The sequence below is a fragment of the Bufo bufo genome, chromosome 3 (genome assembly GCF_905171765.1).
Source record: "Bufo bufo chromosome 3, aBufBuf1.1, whole genome shotgun sequence".
Lineage (NCBI taxonomy): Eukaryota > Metazoa > Chordata > Amphibia > Anura > Bufonidae > Bufo > Bufo bufo.
Window position 1 is genome coordinate 448,473,511 of NC_053391.1, and position 19,826 is coordinate 448,493,336.

Below are 19,826 nucleotides of genomic sequence, written 5' to 3' on the forward strand. Positions count from 1 at the left end.
GTGAAAGAAGTCTTTCTGAACACACTGTATTTGCAGCTTAATCCAATTCAAGAGAAACAGGCTTTGGCTGCAATACCAAGCACAGTCGCTATATAATGTATGGTGCTGTGCTTGGTAAGCTGTGAGGAAACTGCAGCACTCATTCGAACACTGTGGTCTCTTCAGACAGCTGGGTGTCGAGTCTCATACCTCGCTTATCAGATATTGATCACCTATCCTAAGGATAGATCATCAGTATTGAAAACCCCTTAAATGTAATAGATTGAGATGGAGACAAATCCCTTCAAGAGTTTTCCAAGAAAGTGGCAACTGGAGAGAAATATAGAGTCACTACCTGATACAATCGGTTGGCCAGATGGTTGATTCAATCTCTGGATCTTTGGCACACAGTATATAAATATTGTATTGGGTTGTTTGAAGATAAGGTACTTCAAAAGATCCAAATCCACAATGTATTTATGATTTGCCTCACTTAAAGGCAATTTTTTATTGTTGAATTGTACTAATTTTTAGCTAAAAATCATTTTCTAAATCGGTCTTTATTACAAATGTGGAACCCTTTTTTCTGTACTGGACTGAGATGCTCGAATAAAGGAATCTGAATTTTCTCTCAGCTCCGTCAGCCAGCTTATATGAGGGCTCCTTATCTCTGCTCTCTGACATTATAAACACTCATTATAGCTCAGTTCTTATCTTACTATTAAGAATGTGACTTAAATAAGTGTTTATGACCTGAGTAAATTAGAGATAAGGATTATTAGATAAACGGCACAAAGTGAAAGTAAAAAGTACGATTTACACAGCTTGAGAAACGGTTAACTCTTTGTAACAGAACGGCTCAATATTTTTAATAAAGACCAATTAAAAAAATTATTTTTAGCCTAAAATGAGTAAAATGCAATCACTAAAAAAATATCATCCGAAGGTGCATATAGACTCTAATGTATTCTTTAGGCGGTCTTAAATTTGCGATCAGAGGGCATGGGCTCGTAAATCACTGGTGTAAAGGAAAACTGGCTTAGGAATTAAGGATATTTTATTTCTTCTTTAGTCTTACTAGGATTGTTACAGTCCATTCCCTGTCAAACCATATATCTGTTTTGTGACAAGTGCAATATATGTGGTAATTACAGGATTGTTTAAATTGCCATTTCTTTTGTAAACCCTAGTCATTGCATTGTAACTGCACACAGTTGGTGACTGTCAAATCATCTCTAACTGGTTATTAAGAAAAATGCTTTTTCAGTCTTAGAGATCTAAAACATGTTGGGGCTCTATTTCCAAATCAAACCACTAAACTTTAGTAACTTGGCAATATGATAACCCTTATTCAATGTGTTCAACAATATAAGGCAATACTTATAACAAGATTATGGGTCATATCCTATGCTGGCATGGATATCTCGTGCATGGTGGCCCAATTGCAAGGTTGCCCCATTGCCTTCGGTGTTCTCTTGTATTTACAGCCGTCTGATAATCTGTAAATCATAGAGACTGTTCATATCAGATTTTTGCCCAATGTTTAATATATATATATATATATTTATTTATTTTTAAAAAAGATGCAAAAGCATAGCACACTTCCTGGCAAAATAGCCAAACGTCAATTGTGCTGGCTAAATGCCTGGGTCAGACTCAGAGCATCTCCAAACTTTCAGCTACTGTGGGTGTTCCTCATAGAGGGATGAAAGAAGGACAACCTGCGCTGCATATGCCCCGAAATGTAATTGAGAATACAAAACCAGGCAAGATTTTGGTGCAACTTCCTAGCATTGTCAATTAACAGTCAGAGGGAGGGCTGGCCAGAGAAAGGAACGGAGCTTGTGTGCAACAAGAATAAAGGCACAGCCCTTGTTACACTTTTGGCCTGATTTGCATATAAAAAAAAAAATGGATCATGAACGCAAGGATCCAGGTGAACAATACCTAATGGGGATTATGCTTTGTTTCTTAGGGAGGTCACTGGTACAGACTCCCTTGAAGTTTAAACCCCAGCCTGCTGTACCTGTGGGAGAAAAACATACTCACCTGCTTCCCAATGCTCCACTCCTTCTCCATGGCTCCCTTTACTGGTCTTCTGGTCTCCAACTGTAAAATTCCAGATGAACAGGGTCAGGTGCACCACTGCATACAATGATTGTTCTCAACAGTGATGCATCCGCAAGCAGCACATCACTGCTGGTTTACCTGCCCTTGGCGACATGTCAACATTGAAGCCAGTCATTAGCTGCAGCATCCTGTCATCCAGAAGTTTACAGACAGGAACCAGAAGACCAGTGAAGGGAATGGGACATAGTGTTGGGGAGGAGGTCAGTATGTAATTGTTTGGTTAAAATACTGGTGCATGGGGGCTGTTTGGTTTTCAAATCCCCCACTATAATTTTTGAAGATGATCCTCTTCCAAATGTATTATCTGTGTCTATTGGTCAGTGTGGAGAGTGGCTACAAAGTGTCTCTTTGTCTTTAAATCAGATAAATAATTTTTATTGTGAAGGAGTTGAGTGGTTAAAGCAGCTTAGCACATTTATTTGCCTATTTACGTATCACTTAGTCTTTTGCATAGCAGTCTTTTACCAACAGTTTTATTTTACAGAATATTATATTTATGGCAAATACAACATTGTTTATTTTAATCTCCAACTATAGCAAGATATACGTACAAACTGATAAATCTAGAAAATGTAGAATAATTCCAAGTTGTGATCTTAATGAATATAAAGTATAGCCTTAACATTAACTTGTATACCTGTACAATAATATCACATAAAAAGTTGTAATTCCAAGATTTTTATATATCCAATTACTTTGAGTAAGCCATGCATAGCGAAACTATTGACATACTGAGCAATTTTGCTGATGGTAAACTGCTCAAGCCTATGTCAGCAGAACCCTGGTGTAACACAGTTCCTACAATTCATCATGTACTATAATGATCCAAATTGCACAGAAAGTGCACACAGCATTTATTTGTCTGGCCAATGAATGCTACATTATTTATAAAAATAAAATTCAGCATTTGAGGAATTTGATAAAATGACACTTCAAGCATTTTATTTCAAGTACTTATATGGGTTACAGGTAAACTGGCTAAGCAATTACATGAGTATTAATATGTTATAATAAAAGTCTTTTACCTGAAGAGTTAAAGAAAAATAAGGAGAAAAGCGTTTGTATTTTATGAGGATCAATATTCATCTGGAATATGTGCTTCTATGCATTAAAATAGGTTGTTTTATTTGGACTACACAAAATACAGTGGGTTGGACCCTCACCTATCAGACATTGGGGGCATAGCCTAGCAATATGCCCCCAATGTCTGAGGTGAGACAACCCCTTTAATATAATGCAAGATAAAAACAACACAAGTACAGTAAACACAAAATGCAGCTTAGAAATTATCATTCCATTTATTGAAAATTAAAGATTTATTCAAAACTCAAGAATCTCACATATGTTAAAAAAGGATTTGCCCCCTAAACCTAATAACTGGTTGTCTCATCCTTGGCAGTAACAACTGCAGTTAAACATTTGTGGTAACTTGTGATGAGTCTTTCACATTCCTGTTGTTCAATTTTGGCCCACTCTTCTTTGCAGAATTGTTTTAATTTTGCCACATTGGAGGGTTTTCGAGCATGAAATGTCCATTTAAGGTCTTGCTACAGCATTTCAATAGGATTCAAGTCAGGACTTTTAAAAAAATGTTTTTATTTCTTTATTGTTTTCTAAACCAAGTATATAAAATTCCATATCATACAATTTGAGAACAGAAAATAGTTATACACAAATTAATGCAATTAACCCTTTTTAATTCCCCCCCCCCCCTTAATTCACTGCTGCGGGGTCCGACTGTACCTTAATTACTACTTTAGTTTCAGTTTCCAGTACTACCAATGACCGGGTTTTTGGAGCAAAAAGCCTACCCTTTCTAATGTCGCTCTGATTTTCTTGCTATTCTTCTATAGTGACTTTTAAAATTACCTTTATTAATCAACGTGCGGGTATAGGTATGTATATACCAACAGACAATGCTACGGTTCAAAAGAATTATATATAAGTTACTTTTGACTGGGGAGTAGCAACCCCTCAACATTCATTAGTGACACACAGATAGTCTAGATACTTGGTAGTTCGAGGAATAAAGACGTGTACTGCGGTAGGGCAGGGCAGACAGTTGCTTACCCTAAATGCCCTAACGTCTGCTCAGCCCAGGGTCGCCCCCTGATGGTGGGAGTTCCCTGTCCCCGAACCTAGGGCTAACGAATCCCTAGATTGACCCTATCCAGGGAAAAAGTATTAGATACGCAAAACCAGTTAAAAAAGGCCCATAATGCCGCAAGTGGAAGGTGTTCCAAGGATAAGAAATAACCACCTGTGCACTCGGGGCATACACTGGGATTAATATAGATATGAGGAGAGAAGAGGGGGGATTCAATTATAGGATAACACCCAATCCTCTCACAATAACAATACGTACGTTTTCATATGCCCATCCTAATACATAAACCTCGACGCGTTTCACCTGAAACGAGGCAGGTTCATCAGGAGGTAGATAGGTACTTGGACATAGTCCAGGGATGGTACAAACAAAACCTGAGACTAAAAATATGATAGTATAAGTGGGTCTATACTTAGCTATAGATGCTTGGTGGTAGAAATTACAGCCCAGGAGACTCCATAGTGAAGGGTTGTCAGAGGAGGACACGCCTGCCCCCAGGTATCTTGTGATGGGGGCTTACCTTGCCACCTGGTAGCCATTGAGCTTCTACTTCCCCGTCTTTCTGAAGCATCTATAGCTAAGTATAGACCCACTTATACTATCATATTTTTAGTCTCAGGTTTTGTTTGTACCATCCCTGGACTATGTCCAAGTACCTATCTACCTCCTGATGAACCTGCCTCGTTTCAGGTGAAACGCGTCGAGGTTTATGTATTAGGATGGGCATATGAAAACGTACGTATTGTTATTGTGAGAGGATTGGGTGTTATCCTATAATTGAATCCCCCCTCTTCTCTCCTCATATCTATATTAATCCCAGTGTATGCCCCGAGTGCACAGGTGGTTATTTCTTATCCTTGGAACACCTTCCACTTGCGGCATTATGGGCCTTTTTTAACTGGTTTTGCGTATCTAATACTTTTTCCCTGGATAGGGTCAATCTAGGGATTCGTTAGCCCTAGGTTCGGGGACAGGGAACTCCCACCATCAGGGGGCGACCCTGGGCTGAGCAGACGTTAGGGCATTTAGGGTAAGCAACTGTCTGCCCTGCCCTACCGCAGTACACGTCTTTATTCCTCGAACTACCAAGTATCTAGACTATCTGTGTGTCACTAATGAATGTTGAGGGGTTGCTACTCCCCAGTCAAAAGTAACTTATATATAATTCTTTTGAACCGTAGCATTGTCTGTTGGTATATACATACCTATACCCGCACGTTGATTAATAAAGGTAATTTTAAAAGTCACTAAATTAATAAATGAATATGTTACAAACCTAAGTGATAAGGAATCTTCTAAATAATCCAATTGATTGGTAATTTTTATTCTTCTATAGGCATCAATAGTGTCCATCCGGGCCCTCCACTCGGGGAAGTGAGGGCTTTTTTTTGTGCCCCAGCATTTAACAATCAAGGCCTTTGCGGCCATAAAACCCTCCAGAAAAACTCGTATCTGATAGGGCGTTAAATCAGTAGGGGAGAAGAGACCTAATATTGCCTGCATAAAGCGTTAGTTCAATTTGATCTTATATCTTCTATGTAGTTCCTCATAGATACTGGTCCAAAAACCACTTACTTCTGGACAATTCCATAATAAGTGACTTAGATCAGCATTTTCTGCCGAACACTTCCAACACCTGTCCCTTTTTTCCTTATATATTTTGGCGAGGAAGGCGGTGGAGTCGTATAGGCAATGTACAATCTTGAACTGAATCAATCTGTATTTCTGGGAAATCTATACTTTTTTTATATTTTGATATACTATATCCCAATCCAAGATGCTCCCATCGCCCAGTTCAGCTTCCCAGCCTCCCTCGCTTTTGAATGTTGTTATTTCCCTTAGACAGTCCCGAAGTCTGTGATATATTTGAGAAAGTGTAAGTTGTGTATCCTTAAATTTAAAAACAATATTCCAAAAAGGAATTTGCCCTAATAGTCAAGAGGCTTTTATCCTGAGTGCTCATAAATGCGTGACTAATTTGTGCATATCTGTATCTATCTAAAAAGGTGACAGTTGTGCCTTTTATTAATTCATCTAAAGGGATGATATTACCGTGTCATATTATATGGGTTAAGCGGTTAATACCATGTGAATTCTAGTATTTATTATCTACAATTGACATAAATTCTTTTAAATTATGATTGTGCCAAAGTGGAGTAAAGTGAGTGGGGCAGGATTCAAGTCAGGACTTTGACACGGCCAGTCCAACAACTTAAGTTTCTTTTGAACCATTCATAGGTGGTCTTACTTATGTGCTTCAGATCATTTTCCTTAAACGATCCCAACTGAACCTGAACTTTAGGTCGCAACCTGACAGGTGGATATTCTCCCTCAAGATTTTCTCATACAGAGCAGAATTCATGGTTCTATCAATTAAGAAAAGTTGTCATGCAGAGGCAAAGCAACCCCAGGGCAACACAATACCACCACCATGTTTACCTGTTGGTATGTTGTTCATATGGAGGATTGCAGTGTTAGCTTTACACAGATGTAACAGTTCCACCTTTGACTCATCAGTCTATAGAATATTATTGGGGGTCTTCTGCATGTTTTTTGGAAAGTTTGACAGATGCATATCTCAACATTAACTAAGTTTTCTCTGTTTGTGGATAATGGCTCTCACTGTGGTTTGCTGGTGTCCCAGAGTCTTATCAACAATTTGGTAACCCTATCCGGACTGGTAAATTTCAGTGACTTTGTTTGGCATCTGTATTTCAATCCCGTGGCATGATGTGCTGTATTTTGAGACCTTCTACTCTGTTTCACATTGTCACAGGTTTCAGTTTATGTGATGATTAGATTCAACAGGTCTATCAGTAATTGGTATGGCTAATGAAGTTGATCCTAAATGTTAAATGAATTTAGTTAACTGGTTGATTAAGTGGACATATACTTTTTTCCATATGGCTAGGTAGGGCTGAACAACATTTATCCTTTAATAAAGGAAATCAGCATTTAAAACAGCATTTTTTTGTTTACAAAGAAATAAAAATGTAAAGAAATGTCTAGTTCACTCAGTTCCCCTCCATTGTTGATAAAAAGGAAGACAAAACAACCTCCTGAAGACAATTTTCCTTTCCTTAGGTGAATGAAATCCTCCTTAACCTCAAATATGGCAATCAGAATAGATTCCTGTATCAACAATCCATCTTCAGTTATCTGGTAGCCATAATTTTTAATACAGGGTGGGTCAGGAAAAAGTAAGCCGCCTACAGTAATAGTATGACAAGATGAACGAGCAAGTGAATTGTTTCGTTTTAATCACCCACAAGTCACAAAAGATGCTGACAGTGGTCCCCATGCATCTTTGGGCATAAAGGTTATGTTGGCTGGTACTGCTTGCAGATCTTCAGCAGTGATGCTGCATACCGTGTTTGTGATGTTTTCCTTGTGTTCATCCAGGGGATGTGGATTGTTAGTGTACACCTTCTGTTTTAAATTTCCCCACAGATAAAAATCGCATGTGGAAAAGTCTGGGGAACGTGGTGGCCATAACCTCCTGCTCACAGTTTGCTCCTCTGTAAGCAGTTCATGAACTGATGCCAGTGAGTTCTGTGAGGTGCGGCATATTGCCTCATCTTGTTGGAAAAAGCAGGACATTTTTTCTTCTGGTGTCAGTTGGTTGAAAGATGTCCCGGTAAATTGCAGTATTCACAGTTGATTTGAAGAAAATTGGACCCACTATTCGTGCTCCTGACACTGCGCACCAAACGTGAAGTGGTGATTCGTGAGTTAAATGGGGATTGTCAGTGAGCCAGTACCTCTTAATCTGGGAATTTATGTGATCTGATAAATGAAACCAAGCTTCGTCCATCATGAAGTACAGCAATGGGTCCAAATGTTTACCTTTGTCAGACTCTTTCAGTTCCTGCACACACATTATTTAGTACAGTTTCAGGTTCAGAGATTTCAGTGCTCGCTGACACGTCGTTCACCCACTTGCTGAGACAGTCTTGGAGTTGATTTTTGGAGGTACTTGCAATCCGATGGAGGCCTCGGTTTCTTCATGTTTGCAAGAGAGCCAGTTTGAGGCCATTTCTGACCAGACTCTTCTTAAAATGTATCCAGGTCCCTTTTAAACTTCTTTTAAATAGTTTTCAACTAGTTAAAAATCATATTGTGTGGCTGAGAGTTATGTAGTGTTACTTTTCTTACAGTAACAAACCACTATGACTAAATAGAAACCTTCTTTCTTTTAAACATAAATGTCTATACGGACATGCTCATTCCTTGTTACTTACTACTGTGCTACTTCAATAGAAAACACACCCCATTAATCGATATATATTTAAAGGGGTTCTGCGGTTTGTTTTAACTGATGATCTATCCGACACCCGGGACCCCCGCCGATCAGCTGTTTGAGAAGGCAGCGGCGCTGCCTAGACTGGGCCATTCAAGTGAACAGAGCTTAGCCGTGCCCAGGCCAGTTGATACTAGTCGTGACGTCAATGGGCCAGCGGTAAACAGTGAGAAGATCGCGGCGCTGCTGGAGCGCCACTGCCTTCCCAAACAGCTGATCGGCGGGGGTCCCGGGTGTCGGACCCCCGCCGATCAGATGCTGATGATCTATCCAGAGGATAGATCATCAGTTAAAACAAACTGTAGAACTCCTTTAACAGGGTTTTCCAGGATAACAATATTGATGGGATCCTTATGCATGCAGGTGAATAAGAAATGTACATCCATGCCACACCAGATTTAACTGCCACATGCAAGTTATACAAAACATGATGTTTTACCCACAGTCAAAAATTATGTTTTAACCGTTTTAAAGGGATCTGGACCTTGCTGCTCTGATCCCCAGATTGTATGTACAGAACTATGTAACTATGCTTTGGGTCAGTACAGGGTAACAGAGAAAATGCAGAGGCCCAGCAGAATCCAAATACTGAGTCAATATTTCATTGCTTGCTAAATTGCTTGCATGACTATAAATAAGGCCGCTGAAAACTGGCCATTACCAACCCAGTGATCTGGATCCCGTTAAGGATCTTTAAGGTATTTGATGGATTATTTAGGGATTTAGTATGTAGGGGAATGAAACTGTTTTTTCAGCATCTGAGGGAGCAGGAAGAGATGGCGCTTCCAGATTTGTATAGTTACTACTTGGCCATTCAGGCAAAATATTTGTCATCAGTGACCAAAAATCTGCCTCACATGCTTTGGAGGTTTATGGGATCGATACTATCAGATATTATGTATTCCAGATCTTGGAGATATGTATCTTCTCTTTGGTGCTAATGAATGGAAAGCCATTACTCAACATAATTCCAGAAGGTATAGCACACCCTGAGGAAAATATGGCGGATTAAGGATAGTTTTCCTGTTACACCACTCTGGAGGAATGTACGGTACATTTTAAAGAGCTTAATAAAACAGGGGGTATACATACTGGGAAAGTAAATGTATATTGAATATTAGCCACTTAATGGAAAGGAAACTGATAGTTAATCTGAAGAACGTAAGACATGACTTGGGTCAGGGAATTTCTTCCTTTCTACACAACTGTCTCATGCACATAATGGGAAATTCCACGTGTTATAGATCTGATTATGAGAACTTTAAATGTAAAGGGACTGACATCTATATTATATCATTTTATTCTCAGACAGACATTAAAAAACTCTCCTATGAAATATTTGAGGTATGGGAAAGAAGGGTTGGACCAGTTAATGCTAGACATTTACTTGAATGTTTGTTTTATTCAAGTTAATGGGAGAGGAAGCTGCTAAATTCACTGTACCATTACTACAATGTAGACTATGTGCAGGTAAACATTGAGGAAAATGCAGTTCTCACACTAACAGTCTCTTCAAACAACTGATTAGCTGGGGCTCCTAGAGTTTGAACCCTGACAATCTGATATTGATGAGCTATGTGGAGGATAGGTCATAAGTAGGGATGAGCGAATCGACTTCGGATGAAACATCCGAAGTCAATTTGCATAAAATTTTGTTAGAATACTGTAGGGAGCAAGCGCTCCGTAGAGTATTAGAATGTATTGGCTCAGATGAGCCGAAGTTATTACTTCGCGAAGTCTCTCGAGACTTCGGGTAATAATTTTAGAAATTAATTTCTACTGTAAAAATAATTTTACCGAACTCAGCTTCGGTTCCAAGTATTCTAACGAAGTTTTATGTGATTCGCTCATCCCTAGTGATAAGTATCATAAAACCAGTGTATTCCTTTAAACCCTATAACAGAGATCTGTGCCTACAGAGCATTCTTTCATTCTGACTGATGGAGCTTGGGACTGCCTTCTATGATCCATATGCTCTAACATGGCATATTAATAGGGTTGCCTCTATGAGCAAACACTTCAAGAATATATCGCATTGCAAACAGAAATAGTACAGAATATTTTACAGATCATTCTTCTATTTGCAATGTCTGCTAAAGCCAAAGACTAATATAATTAATTAAATCCTTCATTTGGCTTTTGGATGTTATTCTGGAACATTCAGTCATGTCTTGGCACTGAAGCATAGCACATATTATGTAGGATAGACGAGACAGGGGCACCAAAAATAGCTCCTGCAAATGAAAATAATCTTCTATAACCATGTAGAGTTTGTCGCCCAAGTGCTTAACTGCTGAGGGAATCTTTTTTAATATCATGTTGTTGCAGCTTTTATGGGGGGTCTTGACACTTGTCTCACGGTTTCTTTTCTCTTTAATGGCAAATGAGCTTATTTTAACTGTAGGCGATACAGGAAGACAGTCTATAAAGCTACACTGAAAGCAGAGTAGTGAGATATCAGTCACCTATTATCGCTCTCAGGCTGATGCGTTTTTTTTTCTCCTCATCAGTCCTGCATCCTATCAGTAAGTGAAAGTCATGAATGTTTTATGTTCATGAACCTCGCAGAGAGCTCAAAGGGAAGTTCTCAGAAATTTTTCCATTGTTCTCTTCTACTACAGAGCTTGCAAGGAATTACAATGAGAATATCTTCTAGGCTAGGATAGGCAAAATGAAATTTGAACAGTCTGCGTATTGACTGTTTTATACTGATCTTCTTGAAAAGAACTGTCTAGTGATTATTTTCCTTTTTAAAATAAAGTTAGAAAAACTATTTTTTATTGCTATTAAATCATTTTGACTCTGTTTTATGCTGGATGGACTGATCAGCATGAAACAAGATACAATTTAAAGGGGTTGTGTATGATATCGATGGCCTATCGAGTTCATCAATATCAGGTCAGTGGGGTCAGACTCCCGGCACCCGCACCAATCTGATATTGATGACATATCCTAAGAAAAGATCATCAATATTATGGCACTGCACAACCCCTTTAAATGTATCACAAGACACTAGTAGGATGTCGGTGATAGCATTTAGTGCTTAATTCCAGATTTGGGGGGTAGTATCTTTCCTTGGGCAGAGCGTCTTAATCGGTGTGAGGAGACTTATAGGCCATACGTGCTCCTAGCAATGTATGGCCTATAATCTAGCAATTCTGGGAAGAAAGAGATGCAAATGAGCTCTTAACAAGCTCTGCCTCTAATGCCACCAGATGTAAGGCAGCTATCCTATAAGTCATTGTTGGACCCTTTAAATAGGCCTTGAGACATGACTCGGATATTAACCCCTTAGTGACCACCAATACGCTTTTTTAAGGCCCAACTAATGGGCCTTAGGCTGGACTGATGCCCTGTTTAAGGCGGCCCCTTCTAAGAGCTGCACAGGTCCCCTGTGCAGCGGAGAGCAGGGGCTCTGCCCTCACATGAGAGCCACGCTCCCGGTCTAACAGCCTGGACTGGCAGGAGTGACAATCCGGGCTGCTTAACCCCTAACATGCTCGCGGCATGTATGTGGTGACAGAAGGAGCATTTAAATAAAAAATATCTGTAAAAATAAAATCTCCCCCATTTTTTGTATTGCCGCATCCGTAACAACCCCCACTCAACAAATATCATGTAAATTATCCCCTACGGTAAAAAAAGCAAAAAAAAAAAAATGGCAGAATTGTTAATAACAAGCGATCAAAAAGAGTAATTTATCCCAAAATGGTACCAATGAAAACTACAAGTCGGCCCGCAAAAATCAAGCCCTCATACAACTCCATAGAAATAAAAATAAAAAGTTATAGGTCTTGGGAAGAGGAGGTGCAAAAAGATTATTTCCTGTTAAAAAATGGGGTTTATTGCACAAAAGTAGTAAAACGTTAAAAAAAACCAATATGTACTTGTTATCGCTGTAATTGTTCTGACCCAGAGAATAAAGATATTATGTTATTTATACGTAAAAATGAAGGCCGTAAAATTTATAGCGTAAAAACTCAGTGGCAGTGTTGTTTTTTCCCATGTCCCTCCCAGAAAGAGTCAATAAAAGTTCATCAGAAAGTTATGTGTACCCCAAAATTATACCATTAAAAACTACAACTTGTCCTATAAAAAACAAGCCCTAATACAGCAATATACAGTAGATGGAAAAATTAAAAAGATATAGTTCTTGGAAGGTGAAAATGAAAAAAGGAAGAAAAATGCCTGGTCACTATGGGGTTAAAAAAGCCATCACCTCATCTGCAGACAGCAGTTTTGGGGTGATTGTCCCTCATCAGTGTAGAGCAGAAAGTACGGGCTTAACTGGATGAGAGGCCTAAGTCAGAATTGGGGGGGTATTATCTCTCCTTGGGGAGAGAGCACCTTAATCAGACTAAATGGATTAAGGTGCTCTCTCCCCAATTAGAGATAATTCATGTATTTTCCCTGACCTCACCCCTCTTGCCAGACCATTAATTTGCTGGATCTATAAATGTTGAAACCTCCTTGTTCATCAAATATAGTTCCTCTACAGACAGACATCTGTACAATTGTGGTGCCCTGATGAGCCATCGGGACTACTTTTACAAAGTTGGGACTATATTTTACTGTGTATTTTGGTCCCCTGATAAACCATTGGGAATACTTTTACAAAGTTGGGACTATATTTTACCATGTATTTAGAACTATCGGTCAGCACTGTGGCTCAGTGGTTGCTGCACGCTGTGTTTTTTGTCTGGTCTCCTCTCGGCATGTTTGCCATGCTGCGGCTAGATTGCTGGCCGGTCCCCATTATAGTGAAAGGGGTCAGGCGGACTTCCGGCAGCACACATTATGGATACAGCCTGCCTGAAAAGTTTTATGCCAGTGTGAAACTGGCCTTAAACTAGTGTTATATAGTTCAGTGGCACAACATGAAGGCCCTGCCAGTAAAAGTATGGCCACACAGTCAGGTTTCTGCATGCAGTTTTGGAAGCCACAATCAGGAGTGGATCATGAAAGGAGAGAAAGTATAAAGAACACATATGACTTCTCCTCTTTTTTTTTTTATTCATTCCTGGTTTTGGCTTCCAAATATGCATGCACAAACCTGACTGTGTGGCCATACCCTAAAGCAGGGATGGTCAACCTGCGGCTCTCCAGCTGTATGCCCTGCTGTAGGCTGATAGCTGTAGGCTGTCTGGGCATTCTGGAATTGTAGTTTTGCAACGGCTGGAGGGCCACAGGTTGGGCATCCCTGTCCTAAAGCATCAGTGACAGCGCTTTTGGTGGAATTCCTCTGGGTAAATGTTGTATGTTCACTTTGAGCAGGCTTATACAGAGAGATCACTTTTGTGTTTTGACTAGTAATTTATCATATACTGTGCAGAATTTGTATCTTCTTTTACTTATATGCATTTCCAGCTTTCTTCCACCCTCCATAAAATTGGCCTAAAAGGGGAGGTCTCTGTACATTTGCTAAAATAAGAAAAGAAGCCATACTTACTCCTTTTCTCACTTGCTGCTTCCAGTGCTGGGCCCTGCCGCTGACATCATCTGTACATGTGCTAAAATAACAAAACAATCAGTACAAAGCCATTTTTTCACCTGCCACTGACATCATCTTCCTGGCTGCTGCAGTGATGTTCCATGCACACAGGTCTCCGTGCAGCCAGTCACTAGCCTCAGCCCTATATAGGATATGACTACTGAGGCCACTGATTGGCTGCAGCTGTGACCTGTGTGTATGGGATGTCACTGTGGCAGCCAGGAAAACAAACAGTGGCAGGGAACAGCCCTTAAAGGGGTTGTCTGGGTTCAGATCTGAACATGGACATACCCATAATTTCACCCAGGCAGCACCCCTGATGTTAACATCGGAGCATCTCATGCTTCGATGCGCTCCCTTGCCCTGCGCTAGATCATGCAGGGCAAGGGCTCTTTTGTTTACAATAACACACTGCCAGGCGGAAGCTTCTGCCCGGCAGCGTGTTCGGTGACGTCACTGGCTCTGATGGGCGTGCTTTAGCGCTGCCCTAGCTGTTTTACATCCTAGGGCAGCACTAAAGCCCGCCCATCAGTCATAATGTCACCGGGCTTCCTGGCAGCCCCATGGAGAGCCCGGTACGTCACCGGAACTCCGGAAAATGCCTTTGTCCTGCGCAATTTAGCACGGGGCGAAGGAGAGCATCGGAGTGTGAACTGCTCCGATGCTCAAGTGAGGGGGCTGCCTGGTTGAAAATGGAGGTATGTCCAGGTTCAGCTCTGAACCCGGACAACCCCTTTAAAGAAGCAAGGGAAAAAAATGGTGCATATCAATTCTTTTGAAAGGGGCTGGCTGAGTTTTTGTTCAATTTGGACAGCCCCTTTACTGTATGAGACAGGATGTCAACAAAATCAGAGTATAGTGCTGCAAATATGTTGGCTGGTGCTGTATAATTAACAGAAATAACTACAAAAATAAAATATTTATTTGGTCTAGATTTTATTACATACAGAATTTTTGCGTTTATTGCCACTTTAAAAGTGTATCCTGTTAAATTTTGCTGTAATCCTACACATGGGTTTCCTGTCAAATTCCACACAATCTATAATGTATAGTGTTAAATGTTTGCTTAGAGTTCTTGTGATGAATTCCAAGCATTTATATAGGCCCTGCTTTACACAAGTGGTATTCAGATACAGAATACTTTTACTGAAAGACATTCAGGAGCAGAGAACTGAAAATTATCAGATTTTTCTCTTTTTTTTTTAATAAATAGGAGTTTTGTAAAGAGCACAAAATTCACATGATGATCACAATACTGTTCCAATTATGTCTCTATATCAATTCTTTGTTTAAGAGAGTCAATAGATGGGCATGATCGCTGGATCCTTGTTTACTCTTTGAAACTGTGACATCATGTTCATTCCTTGTTAGACCGATTAACCTCTACTATAGATGGAGGTAAACGCCACAGAAAGTGAATTATTTATATAGTAATCAAATATAACAATCATTCTACGACATTGATTCAACCAATGTTGTTAACTGACCACCTTTCAACCTTACAGACAATGGCCCAGATTTACAAATCCAATAGGTGGCGCAAATTTAGACCCACTGTCTAGGCCTGCACCAGATGTATCACAGAGGATCAGGCTGGATGATAAATGTGGTGCAGGGATAGACACTTTTTTATGACTCTATATGAACTTTTGGTTGCCTTAAGGAGAAAAATACTATGCTCACCACCTTAGCTCCACCGTAATAATGGGGAGATCAGCAGACAAGATATGCAGCCGGTCTAAATTAAAAAAATGATTTATTGTATATTAATTTGGAAAAACTACACAGTACAGATGTGTATATATATATATATATATATATATATATATATATATATAGAAAAGAAAAGAAGCAGCACTCAAAGAATAGATGCGGGTGCAAGAAGTCCTCCTTATAAGACCTGTGACCAAGGTCCAAATTGTAAACATACAGCAAAAACGAAGGCAGCACTCCAAGTTGTGAAAGAAAGTGGAAGGTTTATTCACCCAACCAGCAGCAACGTTTCAGCTCTCTCTATGGAGCCTTTGTCCAGCTGGACAAAGGCTCCATAGAGAGAGCTGAAACGTTGCTGCTGGTTGGGTGAATAAACCTTCCACTTTCTTTCACAACTTGGAGTGCTGCCTTCGTTTTTGCTGTATATATATATATATATATATATATATATATATATACACTCACCTAAAGAATTATTAGGAACACCATACTAATACGGTGTTGGACCCCCTGAACTGCCTTAATTCTACGTGACATTGATTCAACAAGGTGCTGATAGCATTCTTTAGAAATGTTGGCCCATATTGATAGGATAGCATCTTCCAGTTGATGGAGATTTGAGGGATGCACATCCAGGGCACGAAGCTCCCGTTCCACCACATCCCAAAGATGCTCTATTGGGTTGAGATCTGGTGACTGTGAGGGCCATTTTAGTACAGCGAACTCATTGTCATGTTCAAGAAACCAATTTGAAATGATTCGAGCTTTGTGACATGGTGCATTATCCTGCTGGAAGTAGCCATCAGAGGATCGATACATGTTCTCATTCTGTTTACGCCAAATTCGGACTCTACCATTTGAATGTCTCAACAGAAATCGAGACTCATCAGACCAGGCAACATTTTTCCAGTCTTCAACAGTCCAATTTTGGTGAGCTCGTGCAAATTGTAGCCTCTTTTTCCTATTTGTAGTGGAGATGAGTGGTACCCGGTGGGGTCTTCTGCTATTGTAGCCCATCCGCCTCAAGGTTGTGCGTGTTGTGGCTTCACAAATGCTTTGCTGCATACCTCGGTTGTAACGAGTGGTTATTTCAGTCAACGTTGCTCTTCTATCAGCTTGAATCAGTCGGCCCATTCTCCTCTGACCTCTAGCATCCACAAGGCATTTTTGCCCACAGGACTGCCGCATACTAGATGTTTTTCCCTTTTCACACCATTCTTTTTAAACCTTAGAAATGGTTGTGCGTGAAAATCCCAGTAACTGAGCAGATTGTGAAATACTCAGACCGGCCCGTCTTGCACCAACAACCATGCCACGCTCAAAATTGCTTAAATCACCTTTTTTTCCCATTCTGACATTCAGTTTGGAGTTCAGGAGATTGTCTTAACCAGGACCACACCCCTAAATGCATTGAAGCAACTGCCATGTGATTGGTTGACTAGATAATTGCATTAATGAGAAATAGAACAGGTGTTCCTAATAATTCTTTAGGTGAGTGTATATATATATATATATTGTGAGAAGGTGGACACTGCTGGAAGGTGTGTATATCCCACTCAGATACCTTAGCTGGGTGGGATAGCTAAAATCTGGTATGCAATAGTCTCAGCAGCATGTAGGTTGCTGAGACAAGGTTGTTTTTGGTATATTCTGGGCTGGATTTTAGTTGGATTGGCAGATAGGACTGGAAGTGGGATCAGACAATCCACACCCTTCCAGGACGGGTGTTCCCTTGGTCCAGAGAGGATCACTGGTGAGGTCTGCGATAATCAGACTGGGATAAAGCACCTCCCACTGTGTCACTTAGGGACGGAGAGTGTTATCTTGGAACAGAGACCTGCAGAGGTTCTGAGTGGTCTCAGCCGGGTAGGCTGAGGGGCCACGAGACTAAGTGACAGCCCGAAGTTTGGGGGACACAGTGACGCCTGCGGAACAAGGGTCACAAGGTCAGAGTCAGGAGGACTGCTAAGCCTAAGTTCCCCAGACATATTGATCTTGCTACAGCCTGGAGGCTGTTGTACAATTGGCTGAGGAAGCTGAACCTGATACTGTGTCTGAACAGAAAAAGAGATATATCCAGCTCACCCGTAGTTGTCCTGTGATAGGTGCACGGAATGACCCAAGTAAGTCCTTATATATGCTCATAAAAAAACAGAGATCCGGTCTTTATTTCACCAAAGTAACATAAACATGTCCAGTGGCACCTTTTCCCACTCACACACGTGTGTGTTACTTTGGTGAAATAAAGACCGGACTGAAAAGATCTACACTGGTGCTGGATCTCAGTTTTTTCACTGTGTCTGAACAGTCCTGTATAGGTGAGTCAGGGAATGTGTTTGTATTAGCAAGAGCCAAGTCGGGCAAGTGTTTATTTTGTATTGTTTTGTTTGTGAAGACTGCCAAATAAATGCACCGTTTGGACATTAAATCCGTTGTCCGGAAGGAATTTTGTGATGGTGATCCCCTGTAAGAAAGACGATCTCTTACAATATATATACAGTATATATACATGGTTTTTTTTTTGGTTTTTTTTTATAGTTATTTTTACAAATTCAATGAACAGTACATAAATGCACCCCAGGTCTTTGATCTCACCTAATTATTGTGAAAATCATAGGTTACTTTTAAATTGCCGTGATTCCATCTCACTATCTGTCGTGAACAAGGAGGCATAGACAAGTGGGCTGTAGCCCTGACTTTTATGGATTTTTGAATAAAGCTTATGGATTTTATAAAGCATTAGACCTCTTTTTATATCAGTTGTCTTACTTTGAGACAGAAGTTTATGTGCAAATTTGACACAAAACAGCACATCTTAGGCTGTGCCCCTTTTCTTCAAAGCTCAGCCTCCTTTCTGATAAGGCTGACCCCCTTTTTCAAGTAAGTCAGAAAAAAGTGTAGAAACCCTAGTTAAATATATTATTACATATTTTTCCTTAAAGAAGAAATATTACCTTATGTAACATTTTTATTACTAGTCATACAGTATTTACGGTATATACCATTATGGTAGAATATGCTATTGGCACCTTAGTTTGTCACATTTTCCAAAGTTATCAATTATTCTTAGTATTTTTCAGCTATCAGTCAAAACAATTATGAAATAATTTCATCTTCTTTAAGATCAATGGTTTGTCTATTAAAATGATTTGGAGTGACATTCATACAAGCAGTATAAATCCTGCCAGCTTTTGGTGCCATGTAGACCTCTTTGAAAGCTTTCCAGATAGTCACAAAGTCGTAAAGTTTTATAGTTTAATAGATGAAACCATAAACTATTGAAATTAAAAGACTTTGGGGAAGCTGTTTCGGTGTCCTCCAACATCACAGGAGCAGTCTCCTTACGGTAATTTAATACATCAGTTTTACACATTGTACACAATTCCCCATGATACATCCTCATTAAAACTGATTAAAGTCAATGTCTTACCAGCAAATAGTTGAGTCAGCTATTGTAAGATAAAACAAGACACCGTCCTTCATGCCTCAGCAATAGCATCTATTTCTAAGAAATTGGCAAAATATATTGACTATTAGGTGAGGATATGCGGTACCGAAATACTGAGAAGTTGTCTTCAACAAGATTTTGATCAATAGAGATAATTAGTGTCGTAATTAGTGTTGGGCGAGCATGCTCTGCCAAACACCATTTTGAGTCGAGCATTGAGATGCTTTGCACATCGCAGTGTTCGGCCGAGTCTCCTCCCCGCACGTTTGTTGGCTGCTATGCAGCCAATAAACGTGCATAGCAGTATTGGCATTCACTGTAATGCCGTAGCCATGTTTGCTACTGAACAATAGAGAATTTGGGAGAGCTTAAAATATAACTTTTACTGTTAATTTATATAAAATATATAGCGCCACAAACAGATGCTTGAAATATGGCTAGAATGTATGGAACAGTCTTACCATTCAGACGCCCCCTGATAGGGATCAGCCTAGCGTGGTGGAAATAATACCGCGTCTGGGCCGAGGGTTAGATGTGGTCGTAGGTAATTCCAAAATGTAGACTGGTGCAGGGAACCGTTGTCCCTAGTGAGCCCTGATGGGGAAGGGGGCAATGCTACTGTTCCCCTGCCTATCTACACAGAGTTCCTACCCCGCAA

General features: G+C 40.0%; 1 protein-coding gene across 1 annotated transcript in view; it reads left to right on the plus strand.

The window, feature by feature from the left end:
• Positions 1 to 19,826, plus strand: part of AFF3 (AF4/FMR2 family member 3) — a 179,477-nt gene that overhangs the window by 79,887 nt on the left and 79,764 nt on the right. The gene's annotated exons all lie outside the window — the stretch shown is intronic.